Below are 13,639 nucleotides of genomic sequence, written 5' to 3' on the forward strand. Positions count from 1 at the left end.
CTTAACAGCATCACCACCTCCATCGAGCTGGCAATGCCGAGGTTTTGCATCAGGACCAGCTCCCCTAATTTCAAAACAGATTAATTCAAACTGGTACGTGATGAACTCGAAGTTCAATTCGACTCCAGAGAGCAGAGACAGCCTAAGGCTGGAAGACAGCAAGTGGCCATAACTGCTCTTTGTGGACAACTGCGTCAAGAAATAAAAACTTAATCCAATATCACTTACTGATCTTTCCAAGAAAAAATGGCCTCAAACGGCCACAACACCTACATATCATTTCCCACTACTCCTGGAATAGTTCTGGGAATACAGAAGCAAGAATAAGCATATTCAACACAAAGTGGTTGAAAAAGCCCTAGTTAACACATGCAGCCTCTTCACAATGACAAAAACCAAGAAATCTCATTGTTTGTGATATCAGACACGGACGAGGCTTACACCAGACAGCGATCTCCACAGCCGTGCCGGTGGCTGCCTTGCACACTCAGCGTGCCGATAGGCACCCGGCGGTGCTGGGTCTGGCCAGGGAAACCGGGGACCTCCCGTGAGCACCGGGGTTCATCCAAACCTGACCACGCTGGCGGGGGGGCCCAGCACACATTGGAGACGACAGACGCAATGATGAACACCGACGGCAGCAGTGATGCTTCCCAGGACAGGAAGGTATTTGTGCGGCAAGCGGAGCCAGTGCCCACGGCCCAGGCAGCGAGGGACAGGCAGATAAGGGAGAGCAGCGGTGCTGCCGGCCAGGGCATTTTTCACATAGCCAGCATTCCTAGGGGAGGCCATTGCTGCAGAAATCCCTGGTTTCGGTTAATAAAAGGGAGAAAGAATGAATCAAGCTTATTTAGGCACAATAGCGAATACAACACTTCACTCGCTCCGCTGCCTTGTGTGCTGTTCAGAGACTCTGGTGGGACTGTACTCTATTTTTTAAGGTTAAAAAAGGTATTATGCAAACATCTGCTCATCAGCACCCTGCCCTCCCCACGTTCACTTATATCAATATAGCTTATAACATGCTCATATATTTTTAAAAGGACCTGTTTGTAAGCTTCCTCTCTAAATACCCAAAACAGAGTTGAAAGCTAGAGGAAAACTGGAAAATTGTAACCTCCATAGAGGCACGTTAACCCAAACTGGAACAAATGACAGGCACCGATACAGGAACCAACGTGATTTTCTGGCTGCCCATTTCATTGCAATCAGCAGTAGGGGACAGGCAACAGGAAATTCGTATCCCATGATAAGCTCACTTACAGAGGGATTAGCAGAATTTTACCAGTTTTCTAAGTGTATTTACACAAATACACAACCACCACACCGGCACTGCTTGTCAAACATCATGCTGCTTGTCAGCTGCGGCACAGCCACAGCACAAGGAAAACTCTGGGCTTTAATCGCAGATGGTTTTATATGGCTTGGCTTGTAACTCAGAGCTGCAGAAAGCCTTTCAGCACACTGCTGTACCTCTGCACGAAAAAGTAAGAGTTCGTGCCAAGACCTAACTTAGAAGACAGCAGAGCACACCCTGGCACACAGGGCTGGCACCCCCCACTGAAAGTGGCACTGAATTCTGATGCCTTTCAGAAAAGCTCATGACCACTGATATTGAAAGTCTCATGGAAAGATTTCTACTGACCTTCACGTTTGCAAAAATCCTTTTACCTTTAAAGTGACTCGGAAGCCAAGTCCAGCCTAGCTGTGGCCCTCAAATCCCAATTTTCACTCCTGCAATTTCATGCTAATTGCATTTGATAGAAAATGGACAAGCGCTGTATCTTTTTCTCGCTGTATCTTTTTCTCAGTGTACCTTTTTCTGCCCAGCCGTGCCACTACCGACAAACTACAGAAGGCCACTTTTATCACTAAACACTGCCACCAAACCTGGATGAAGATCACAGAGGAGACTCACCCGAGGTGTGCATGCCTGGCGTCGTAATGCATCAAAGCACAGTCGTTAATCCCTGGCTAATTAAAGTCTTCATTCCGCAGATGAAGTTATGAGGAACACATTTACAAGTTACGATGGTATACACGCGCCATCAGTGCCACGCTGCCAGCTTCTGCAGCTATTTCCCCTCCTTGCCCATTCCAATACTGTTTAGTCCAGTATTTCTTGCTCAGCACCTATACATCAGTTTTGAAAATACAACCTGACTCATTTTATTATATTTTTTCATCTTAAACCCCACTATATAACCTTAGCAGTAATACCCTCAAACTGCAAAAAACCTCTGGACTTAAGTCCTGAACTTAAAAACTCCAGGCTACACGTTCAACTCAAGCTTGTCAAGAGCTAGACATTGAATAAGATGAGGATAATATATTGCACAATATAGAAAGAAAAAACACAAAACCAGCTGCCTAAACACAAGTTTTATTTCTTCCAATTCTAATTGCAAGTCCCATTTGCAGCACTGAAGGCAGGCAGCTATGGGGACGGGTCAGCCTCTGCCAGCAACACGAGATCAAGTCTCCAGAGGAGTATTGTTGAGCTTCTGAAAGAAAGGGGTGAAATAAAACAAAAAAAATTTGTAAAACGTAATGGGATTATTTTTTTTTTCCACCACCACTGGAGAATGTTTTTCAGGCAGTCAGCCAGCACCACTTCAAAGAGTAAAAAAGCATGTGGTTTTTGCACGGCTTTGTACTTTAATATTAAACATTTTTAAAAAAAAAAAAAAAGCCGGGCTCAGTGAGGCAGCCAGGCAACCGTCACTTTGATGCAGGAGAAAGTACGTCAATCAGCTGCATCACTGCAGCGACTCCAGGGTCGGGGAACCCTCCTACAGCATCACCCTGCCCACGCAGGCAGCACCATGTACCGCTCCCCTCCGCAACGTCGTCGGCTCAGCGAGAGGAGGGGGAGGAAGACAAAAAACCCCCAAGACATCGCTTTTCACTCCAGCAAAAGGACAAAAGTGAGTCAGACGCTAACTCACAGGCAGCTTTTTATAAGGTATGGAGGTAGCACCGCAAAGGCTGGAGCCGTCCCATGGAGGGATCGGGAGCAGGCACACGCCACTGGGCTGCTCCCTGATCTGTTGCCAGCCAGACCGAGGATGTCCCTGCAGGAGCTTGGACCGGGGATGCAAACAATCCTTGGGAAGAGGTGGTCCTGACACAGCATTTCCCCCGCTCAGGCACCATAAAAATCAGGATGAGCCAGGCAAAGCACATTCATGGCAGTCGTATTTGTGCTGCAATGCACCGGGCTTTCATGCCATTTCATTTTAATACAGGACCATTAGCTCCACGTTATGGGCTTGTTTTTGCAACTGGCTCCTGACTGTCTGCAGAACTTAATTTAGACATACGAAAAAGACAGGTCTTGACTAAGCAAGAAGCGCAATTTCTAGCAGCCCTGTTTTGCTATGAAAGCTAATTATCAATTCCTCAAATTCCAAGTAGTTAAAAACTGGACTTTGGTCTCACTTCCCACTGTTTAACCTGTTCAAGTCTGGCACTAACCTAGCTATAGCCAAAAGGACCCAGACCTAAAGCTTATTGCACTCTGGCTCTTCAATTTCTGCTCTTTTCTGAGCAGATTTTCAAGCCCACGCAGCAGGTTACCACAGGGCAACCTGGGACAGCGAGCTTTCCAAGGCATTAACTGGCAACAAACTCCATCAACACCTTCTGCACAACAGGAACCCAACTTGACCTGCCTGCAGATTTTCCAGTTCTTGTTCCACTGCAGACAGCATCATGCACAACATTCCCAAAGGACTTTGAGCAAAAAGTAGGAATTATGAAACATGATGGGCAGGCCTGCGCTGCCTTGTTGATGGCAGGCAGGGGTTACTTCTAGTAGCTAGCTGAAGTAATACGGTTTATTTAAAAAAGGGAAAGTCCTCATGCTATACAAGAATCTCAAATGACTGCTGCGATTTGCCTAAAGTTTCTCATTCACAGTAAGACTGATTAGGCAGCGCTGCACCTACCTGGAGTCTCCTATACTAAAGGGCAGAAAGGCAGGATTTAGTATCTTGTAAAAAATGCCTATTTGGGTTTGCCAGGGTGGCCAAAAGCTGCTTTGATATCAGTTGCTACTATTGCCACAAGAAGCCTCCTAGGCAGAACGAGTATAGTCCTTGGCATCGTGCATCTCGTCCTCCTCCTCCCGTGGGCGGCTGGGATCCAGCCCCAGCACAAGCCGCCCCGGAGCCCTCTCCGGCGCTGGCTGGCGAGCGGTGCCCGCACTTTGCCGCTTGGCATCTGAAGGCATCTGCCACCTCCTCCAGCCCCAAGGGACCCAGACAAGCTCTGCTCCCTGCCGCATGTAGGGTCAGTGTAAGGTTTTGGTGTGAAAGGGGCAAGAAAAATCTTCCCCATCCGATTGCAGCATCAGGCAAGTTGACTGAGAAGTATAGCTCATGGGACTTTTGCTTCTAAATCCACAAGGTACTTTAAAAGACTCGTAAGTGATGAAATGGTTTTAAATAGGCTTGTTCTAGCTGCTGTAAGATATTCCCTCACTCGTTCCTGGGAATTTAGCATTCTGGAAACTGCCACGGATACAGGAGAGACTGCTGGAGACACACTGCGATGGGTCACTGGGCGTTGCCTGTGTGATGCTTGGAGCACCCTCAGCTCCCACTGCAGTCGCTGTAGAAAAGCAAGAACCCGCTTTGCCACTCAAAACCCTCACCTTCGTCCAATGGTTTACAAATAGTTATGAATAAAGTTAAAAAAAGGAGGAGAAAGTTCACTTTACCCTGCACTTACTCATTTTCCAAGAGCCATGCTTACACAGACAGAGCTTTTACCAGACAAGAGCAGAACTGTTTGTAAGGGCACAACTTTTTTAGTGAAATTTCAGTATTACTCAGAAAAGGATCTTACACATCATCTTGACAGAGCTGGAGTTTACTGTATAAGCTCTCAGTACCAGCAAAGGCAGGAGGATGTTTTAGCAATGGTGTGGGGAAAAAGGAGGAGCTACCACCCAATTTAGTAACTGAACTATGACCTGCAAGTTGACGAATGGGTGATGGAGGAAAAGCAACGTGCCTGCTCCAGAGCACCAATACTTCCTATTAAATAGGAAATGCTTGGAGAAGAAAAGGTAAAAGCAACTACAGAATACAACAGTCAGAAACCAGGTGGATTAGTCACCAAAGACTAATAACACAAATAAATCCAGCATGTGCATTCATTCATCCCTCCTCCGAGGGCTTCGGGATGCTGCAGACGTTACACACAGAGCAGCTTGATATTAAGTGTGAAATGAGGTAAATCCAGTTCTCGCAGGGAGAACGTCATCGCTCTGACAGCACATAAATCCCACGGACCGGAGCTGGAAGTGCCACGGGAAATGACTGGGTCATTAGAAAGTGAATTAATTCAACATCACCGCAGAAGACGGAGACAGACTTTTGGTGAGCTCCTTACCAGGCTGTCGATCTGGGGCAACGGTGAGACTCATGCAAAGGAAAGAATGGCTAGTTTTTACTTATTAAAAGTGGAAGGAAAAGCTTCTATAAATAGGAACTACAGGAATCGGTGCTAATGACATTTGCTCTGACCTCATTCATCCTCAGGAGATGTAAACACTGAATTTCACTCTTGACTGATGGACAAAACAAGCCCTGAAAATCCCCGACTTGTAGGGGAAGGAAAGTGGTTGGATTTTTTTTTCAACTAGAACAGAAAGAGGAAAAATGACCAAATTCCTGAAAAAAATGAACATTCACCTAGAAAAGTCTGGTTTTATACACTGGTTTGAGCCCAGCCTGCTTTCCAGTTGCCCATTCACCTCCCAAACACCCTCAGGGTCCCCAGTACAGGAACTGACTTTCCAGCAACCGCAGGGCACCAGGTCAAGGATCCCAGGCAAGAGCAGCCTGTTGCTAACGTTCTCCTACTCTTCAGCAAGCGAGGTTTTTTTGCTGTAGTGTCCCACACACTAGCTCCTGGCTTGCTTCTGAGCGAGCCAAAAAAAAAAAAAAAAAAAGGGAAAAAAACCAACAACAGCTCAGAGCAGGCTGGAGACAGAAGTTAGTTGTCCTGAAGATTACCGGGATTAAAGGCAGCACATCTATGGCTCAAGTAGTCTCAGAAAAACTTTTAAAATAACATGAAGTGGTCTACAGTAAAATCCACAATTATCACTAACTTGTGTGCCCAAAGCCAGTGCTTTTACCAGCCATGGCTTAGACCTGACGATTTTACATGTCTGACAGCAGCACATCTGCTGCTCACAAACTTGGTGCTCAGAACACTGTTCTTCTAGAGATTTTTAAAAAAGAGCCTAATTATGTGTGCCTCTGCAGTTAGAAGTACATACAAACTAGTCCGGCTGCAGTACGACCAGCCTGGGCGCAGGGGAAGAAAGGCAACAACTGCAGCACAACAGAGAGTGCTGGAGAGGGAGAAGAAAGCAGAGAATACTCATTAAACCACTCAGAATCATGACACATCTCATGCTGCCACCCACACTAGAGGCAAACAAAATAAAACAAACTATTAATGAAGAAGGACAGCTGATACTACCGTGACCTGACCACAACTTGCAGGGGATGGAAGAGCTGAGCTGCATTCGAGGTGCCACGGCACCTCCAGCTCCTCCACCAGTTTGATCTCCAAAGCTTTGGTCCCTCATGTCTAGACCTGGCAGACTCAGCTCAACTCAATTTATCCTACAGATTACTCTGCAGTCGAGCCTTGTGAGCACGCACACGCGCGTACACACAGCCTTCAAAGATAAACACTGCTTCTACCCAGTGAATCAGCATAAGTCAGCCCAGCTCTGAGCACCACGGTGGAACAGAGTCTCATTTTCTGAAATGTCAGTGTAGGAGTCTGCAGCTCGTTAGTGCCAGCTCCAGCACTGAAGGATGCAGTGTGGTAGCATGCCTTGAGGAATTAAGTAAGGTCAGTCCCAAATTTAGGGTTTGGCTGAATATGCCGCTAATGTGTCTTAAATGCAGTTTGTTAAAAATAAAAGGTTTATTTTGATACCACATACGGCATATTGCATCATCTGGAGTGTGCGGCAAGACAGATGGTAAGACAGAGCCTTCCCTTCGTGGCATTTGCTACCATGTTAGGAGCCTCTTCAAATGACTGATTAATCAAGTCTTCCAGGGGCTGTTTAAGGCGAGAGACATTGAGAAGATCAGCGCTTCATGAACCAACATTGTAAAGGAGCTGACAGCATTAAGAACAGCCAGGGCAGTGGAGAGCACATCATAACAAGAAAACCACTACACGTCTTGCAATAGTTTTGAAACCCTATTGTTAATATTAGATGACTTACAAAGCAGTCGCTGACACTTAGGACGGGACAGCAGGTACCTGGCTCTGCAGGGATCCTGTAAGACTCCTATTGGCCCCCAGTCGCCTACTTCATCAACACCAGCCCTAACTGCTCCTCCAAGTCAGTGCATCAAGGTAAACAACATCTTAAAAGCCACTTTGAACCAACATTGAATGCTTCTAACGTCAAATACCTCGGTCCTCAAAGAGCCTCACTGAAGAACAGCGTGCCGCCACCTCACTCCCACCAGTATCGCATTAAGATTTGGCTGCCAACCTGAAATAGTTGGCAATCTTACTGCAGCTACAAGATAAAATGCCTGCTCAAATCCACAAGCGATGGACAGGTACGGTGACATTTGGCTCGGAAGGACAAGTAGAGAAACTGCAATGCATTATGTGACAAAGCCAGCCAGCTTTTAGCTAACATTCTCCCGGAGTAAATAAACCCAAGTCACTGGACTTACAGAAACTGAAGAAATGTATTTGAAGGCAACATCACCCCAAAGTTAAAAGCAATAAACAGCTAAAGCTCCATGTGAGCCTCTTGGCTGCTTTATAGCCCGGAGCTCCAGATAGAGTGTCTGAGATAATTACAAAAAGCCCCACTTCGCCACTGGAGCCACAGAAGCGAGGCAGAGCTCAGCGTGCCACACAGCTTCCCGCTGGGGCTCTGGCTCACCACTGAGGACTGTGGTCCATAAAAGCCAGCGGAGAACCCTGTTGAGCCGTCCCACACCACCCAGGGGAAGGCCTGCAGAGATATAACTGCCTCCTGCAGTTGCTGCGCCCGTACATTTGCAGCATTAAGGCAATAAAAAGCCATGCAATGCACTCTCCTAACAGGTTTCCCCTCTAAATTAACAAGTGTCTTTTAGCGCCAGGAAAGCAGCATCATCAGAATGCGGCAGAGCCGGTTCTGCATGTACAGAATGCAAAAATTACAGTTCCTTGAAGATATCTGGGAAGTGCTGGAGGAGTGCAGAGAGGCTGCCTTAATTGCTTCAACCCACTACTGCAATATCTCTGCAGCAGATATTTCTAAGGGTTTAAATCCGAGGTATGGTAGCTGTCCAAAGCTATATGCAAGTTTATTGTAAACAAGCCCTGCTTCAGGCCTCTGCTTCAAGCAAGATAAACAGTGTGGCAATTAAGCCACATCTTCTGTGCCAAAACAAGATAAACTAATTTTCTACTGAAGTTCTGCAGAACTATCCCAAGCTCCTGGAAGAGCAGCCTGGGGCACGGGGCAGAGAAGCGAGCAGGCTGCAGGACGCGATGCTGCAGGATGCAATGCTGCAGCTCTCCAGCCTTCACCTCCGCTCACGCTTCCAGCTGCCAGCAGACGGGGGGCTCTTCCCTCGGGGAGGAATTCAGGACCCAGTGCTCAGAGCGCAGAGACAGTTGCAGAAAAGCGGTTGCTCTCCACCAGTTCATCTCACAATGCCCTGGCACACAGGCCCGCAGTGGGGTAAGCCCGCGGACATGTGGCTGGCAGTCTTCTCCAGTAAGGGCTGGCTATAAAAGCTTGGTAGCAGTATTAAGCGACGGGCTACCATGAAAAGCAGAACTTAAAATAAACCTGTGATGTAGCTTTGCACGGGAAGACAACGACATTCTGCATTAATTTATATGTGGCACCCAGGCTGCTGGGAGAATGACTCATGTTTTGCAGAGAAGCCATCTGTCCGGCAAACTCATCAGATATTTGGAGGACACCAGTGGTTGGTGTTCAGCTCCCATCCGCTCTCCCAGGACCTGGGTTGCCGCTCAGCAGCTATCCCCATCTTCTACCAGACCTCCCAGGTACACCAGGAGATCTGAACTCAAACACTGCTGCACTTGAGCAAACACCTTGCACATGAACCCAAAATGAGTTACAGTTCAAGGCATCTCGGACCATTAGGCAGACCGAAGTTATGGATTGGTTAAGGCTAGAGGAAATCCTGAGTAATTTAACATACTCCAAAAGCGTACTGCTGTGTTTACAATTAAAATACCACAGGAAAAAAAAAAAAAAAACAACAAAACAACACTGTCCACAGAAAGGGGAAGAGATTTGTGATTGTTTCATATGCCTTGAACCCCTTCTGGCCTTGAATCCTTTGGCGAGACACTGCATTCAACAGGTTAATGAGCTGGAGAGCTGATCAAAGGACAGATGTTTATTCCCCCTTTAATTTCTGTTCTAGTCACAAACGCTCACAAATATTTATCTACAGAAGTCATAGTACTAATCCCATCTCCTTCCTAGCTTTTAAGTTTAGTGATCAAAGTTGTACAACTTCTTGAAGACTATTTCAATTTCAGTTAGTGGTCTCTTCTAAAGAATAATAATAATAAAGCATTTTTCATAGGGGAAATTAAGAGAAAATGGATATGTTCTAGCAAAAATTAAGAGGAACAAAGTGAAATCAGGCAGCTTAATTTTACACCATCTGTTCCTAAAAATGATGACTGTAGGCAATCCCCTTTCAAGAAATGCTAGAATTAGGATTTCACTTTCCCAGAAAGGCATCTCAGAGCACCACCTCACCCACCCCAGCTTCACATCAGGATATGAGTTTGCATGGAAACTCCTCTACCTGCCCCCCCCCCCCCCCAGTCCTCTTCAAAAATGATCTCCAGAGCGACGAGCAAATTCCACCTGCATTCCCGCCTGCCAGTGGCACAGGGAGAACAGAGGCTGTGACAACCGAGGCGCTGGCTCAGGAGGTGGCCCTGGGAAAGGGCTTTGTTTTGCTTTCCCCTGCCCTTCCAACCCTTCGCTGGCCACGGCTGCAAACACACAGCTTGCGAGGTCCGACTTCATTATCAGAGCTAATTTGCTAAATTGCATTTCACTGTTAACTATGCAAGCCCTATGCGGGACAAGTGCATCACTGAAATTTCACCTTATGATAAATAAATGACGTTAAAATCCTGTGTACAGTGCAGTAAACATTTCCTAACTATTATTAGCCAAAGGAAAGAGTGTGACTGAGCTCCTTTAACAGTCAACATGGGCTGTTTCCACCTGTCCCACTGCCAGGGGACACAGGGTACCTTTGCTGGGCAACTGCACCAGGATGACAAGCCACTGCTGTAATGGAGTATATTAAAATTCAGTGCCGTGACTCACACAAGCATGTGCAGGACGGATTCAACAACAAACAGCCCCCGGGTGCTGCAAGCATGCAAAGATGTTTTGAGCATCAAAGCCAAGGCGTTAGAGGTGCATGGGGGGCACATCGTTCCTTGAGCTCAGGGGAGCTGAGAAGCTGCACTTTTCCCACCTGTTTGTCAGAGATGCTCGCTTTCCCTCCTCTTTCGAAAGAAGTCAAAAATAGATTTCTTCAGAAGCAAAAGGACAAACTTCCCCACACGAGGGCAGTGATTAGGACATTATCAGGAATGCCTTCTGAGATGACCGTTCTCTCCTTCCCCTTCTCGGTGCACGCTGATCCCGGGGAGTTGTTTGTCTCCACTCTCCATTTGTCATCCTCACTCAAAGAGCACATGAGTCAGACTGTGCACCACAGATGCTGCTGATAAAAGCACACTCCATTTGGGAATATTAGCAACCCTGCAGAACAAAGGCAGCTAAAAAAATAAATCCCCCTCCACTGACTCCCAATCAACTATGCCAGTAAGTGCTGGTAAATGTCACTGGCTTTACACTTTGTATAAACATCAGTCTTTTATGGTCCAGATTAACTCCTCAATTCCTGCAAGATGGGAAGCACGCACCTTGTAAAAGGACAGCAGCTAAGGTGCCCCTTCAGCGTGGAACCACCAGCGCCTGTCCCAGGGCTGCTCACCGTAGTTCTGTCCCAACAAATACCGCAAAGAGGAAAAAGGAGATAACATAGCTTATATTACATAGGCTGGATTTTTGCTAGGTATAATTTTCCGGAGCAGCAAACATGAAGCAATTACTATTGACATGGAGCAGCCATGGCAGAGAGCTCGAGCCCTGGCCAGCTGGAAGCTCAACCCCAGAGACCAGCAGCTTTGCTCTGGAAAAGGGATCTGACAAGCTTAAGTAGAACAGCAGCGACTGTAGGTGCTCTCACCACTGCTTTGGAAACAGTTTACCATAACAGAGTTAAACTAGATAAAAGGAAACACTTTGGTGCATGTAAATAATCAGCTTCAGTGCTGATAAATCTCGGCAGGCCCTGACTGCACTGTCACCGTCTCACCGCAGCTCTTGGCAGACCTCGGTGCTCCTTTCAGGCACACCTGAAGAACTATCCTATTTATCTAAAAAAACAAAACCAAAACCCAGAAAATGCACAGTGACCCAGAAGCATGCAACTTGACTATTTTCACTAGAGCACAGAGCCAGCTGCAGTGCAGGCTGTCCTGACGAGAGACAGAACAGAATCCTCCCTCGGCGCCAGCACTCTGTGCGACAAGCTGCTCCTTCTGCCAACGTGTTCTTCGGAACACTCACCAACTGGTTCTGCAGAATCCTACAATTAGAACTGCACCAGTATACAAATGCCACAGATTAAGGATCAAGAGTTCCTCTGCTCGTATGAGGGCTTTGTGGTTTTTTTTTTTAAAATCTGCCAGGTTCAGATTAATTTGCATGTACTGCATTTGGAAGCCATGAACTTCAATGAAGGAGGAGTTTGCAACAAAAATGGTTAGCCTCTAGAGTGCTCATCCTGCATAGCAGCCAGCAGGAGAGGAAGGAAAATGTGCAAGAAACCAGGCAGTCCAGCTGGGCCATAGCTACTGTTCTAATGATTTCTAAAGCTCCAGGACTTAAAATGATTTGCGGCTCTTCCCTTATCACCAGTGGATCTCATCTGTTCCTTCCCGCACAGGAAACCAGTTATACAGCACTTGCTGTGCGTCAACAGCTGGACAACACTCATCTGGAATATTAATCTGTACTGGAGGTCCGAGTGTGCCGAAAAGGCCGAGATAACTGAGAAACTGCTGGAAGACTCTCGAGGCAACACCATCAGAGAAGAGCAGTGAACTGCACCTGCCCTCTGAGCTACTGCCTGCCTTCCCCGTCTGCTCTACTACAGCTCCTCCTTGGCCTCTGGCCCTGCAAGCGATGGGAGCTGGAGCTGCTAACACCAGGCGCTGGAGCTGTGCTGACTGCAGCCCGGATCAGGTCTGAGTCCAGCAACATGCCGTGGCAGGGGGTGCAGTCGGCAGGTTGTCTGTGGACTTGAGATCTGCTGCTCTTCTGTCCGAGCAGGAAAGAGGCAGGAGAAAAGAGGAAAGATCAATTCTAAAGGAATACTTGTCTAATTAACAAAAACTTGCCAGCAAATCTCATGAATTTGACATACAATATCTCTCCATCAGTAAGAAAACAGAATATAGTCTGTTCGAAATGGGAAAGTCGGGTACATCTGTGCTGCGTCCAGACCTCCTTTACACAGACAGCAACCTTGGGTTCTGCGCAGCCTCTGCACGAACCTCCGTAACAACCAGCGAAACACAAGCAGTGTCCTGGCAAAAGCAATTAAAAGCTTATCTTCAGACATAACACAATTAATTGTTATAAAGATTTAGGTATACTGGAAAGGGAATGACGGATAAAATAGACATAAGCTACTCTTTACATGACTTAAGTCTTAAACACACGGAAGAGGATGGAAGCATCTTGCTTTATAGCGTACCTCTGGAAGAGGCTGTCATGTTTCAGGAAGAGCCAAATGTTTGATCAGAAACTGAAATTCACTGTTTTGGTGCCGTTTCCTCCACCCTGCCAGACAGGACCAGGCCAGGCAGCAGCCCCATAACTGCAGCTAACAGTCTGCATGAGGAAGAGCTCTCTCAAGGTGGGAAAGAGGCTCTTTCAAAAGAGGTATTTTTAAGACATCGAAGATCCGTGCGCTTTCCTAGATGCATGGAAACCAGGGGTTAGGCGTCTTAACTGAAAATTAGGAACAAGCACAATACCCGGCTATTTAAACTAAGGTGCATTTGTAAGCAATTGAGTACGCTGCTTGGACTTTGGCTCGTTGTATCAGCAAGAGAAATGCAGTCTGTTATTTCCTCTGGGCACTGCCACTGCACAGCTACTGCCTGACAAACAGCCCCATGGGCACCCAGACAGACAACCGCAGCTCCCGTGGGCATCGGGGTGTGCTGCTGTTGCTGTCAGATTGCTGAACTAAGGCTCTACAGCTTTGATTTCGGGAAATACAGCTGTGCCATGACGCAGACTCAATAGCAGCAGGTACAGCAAAAAAACACCCCCATAATAATGAAAACATCAAAGGTTAATGTATCACAGGTCTGCGCTGAGAATGTTTGTCACGTCTCTGGTGTGTTACAGCCCTAGTAAGGTGAGATAGGCTAAGGACGTCCATGAACATGAGCAGAATAAACTCACCGTCAGCACAGCCATGTGGTTAGT

The 13,639-nt window shown here is 46.9% G+C and overlaps 1 protein-coding gene across 8 annotated transcripts in view; it reads right to left on the reverse strand.

Annotated features, from left to right (window-relative positions):
• Window positions 1-13,639, reverse strand: part of GNG7 (G protein subunit gamma 7) — a 79,155-nt gene that overhangs the window by 27,029 nt on the left and 38,487 nt on the right. The window contains exon 1 of one of the 8 annotated variants that reach the window (XM_054805247.1): window positions 10,542-11,228. The exons of 6 other annotated variants lie outside the window; for them this stretch is intronic. The gene's annotated coding sequence lies outside the window, so the exon portion shown is untranslated. Of the gene's footprint in view, window positions 1-441; window positions 592-10,541; window positions 11,229-13,639 lie in introns of those variants that run through there. One more of the 8 variants, XM_054805248.1, reaches the window with a different exon arrangement.

The sequence above is a fragment of the Grus americana genome, chromosome 28 (assembly GCF_028858705.1).
Source record: "Grus americana isolate bGruAme1 chromosome 28, bGruAme1.mat, whole genome shotgun sequence".
Classification (NCBI taxonomy): domain Eukaryota; kingdom Metazoa; phylum Chordata; class Aves; order Gruiformes; family Gruidae; genus Grus; species Grus americana.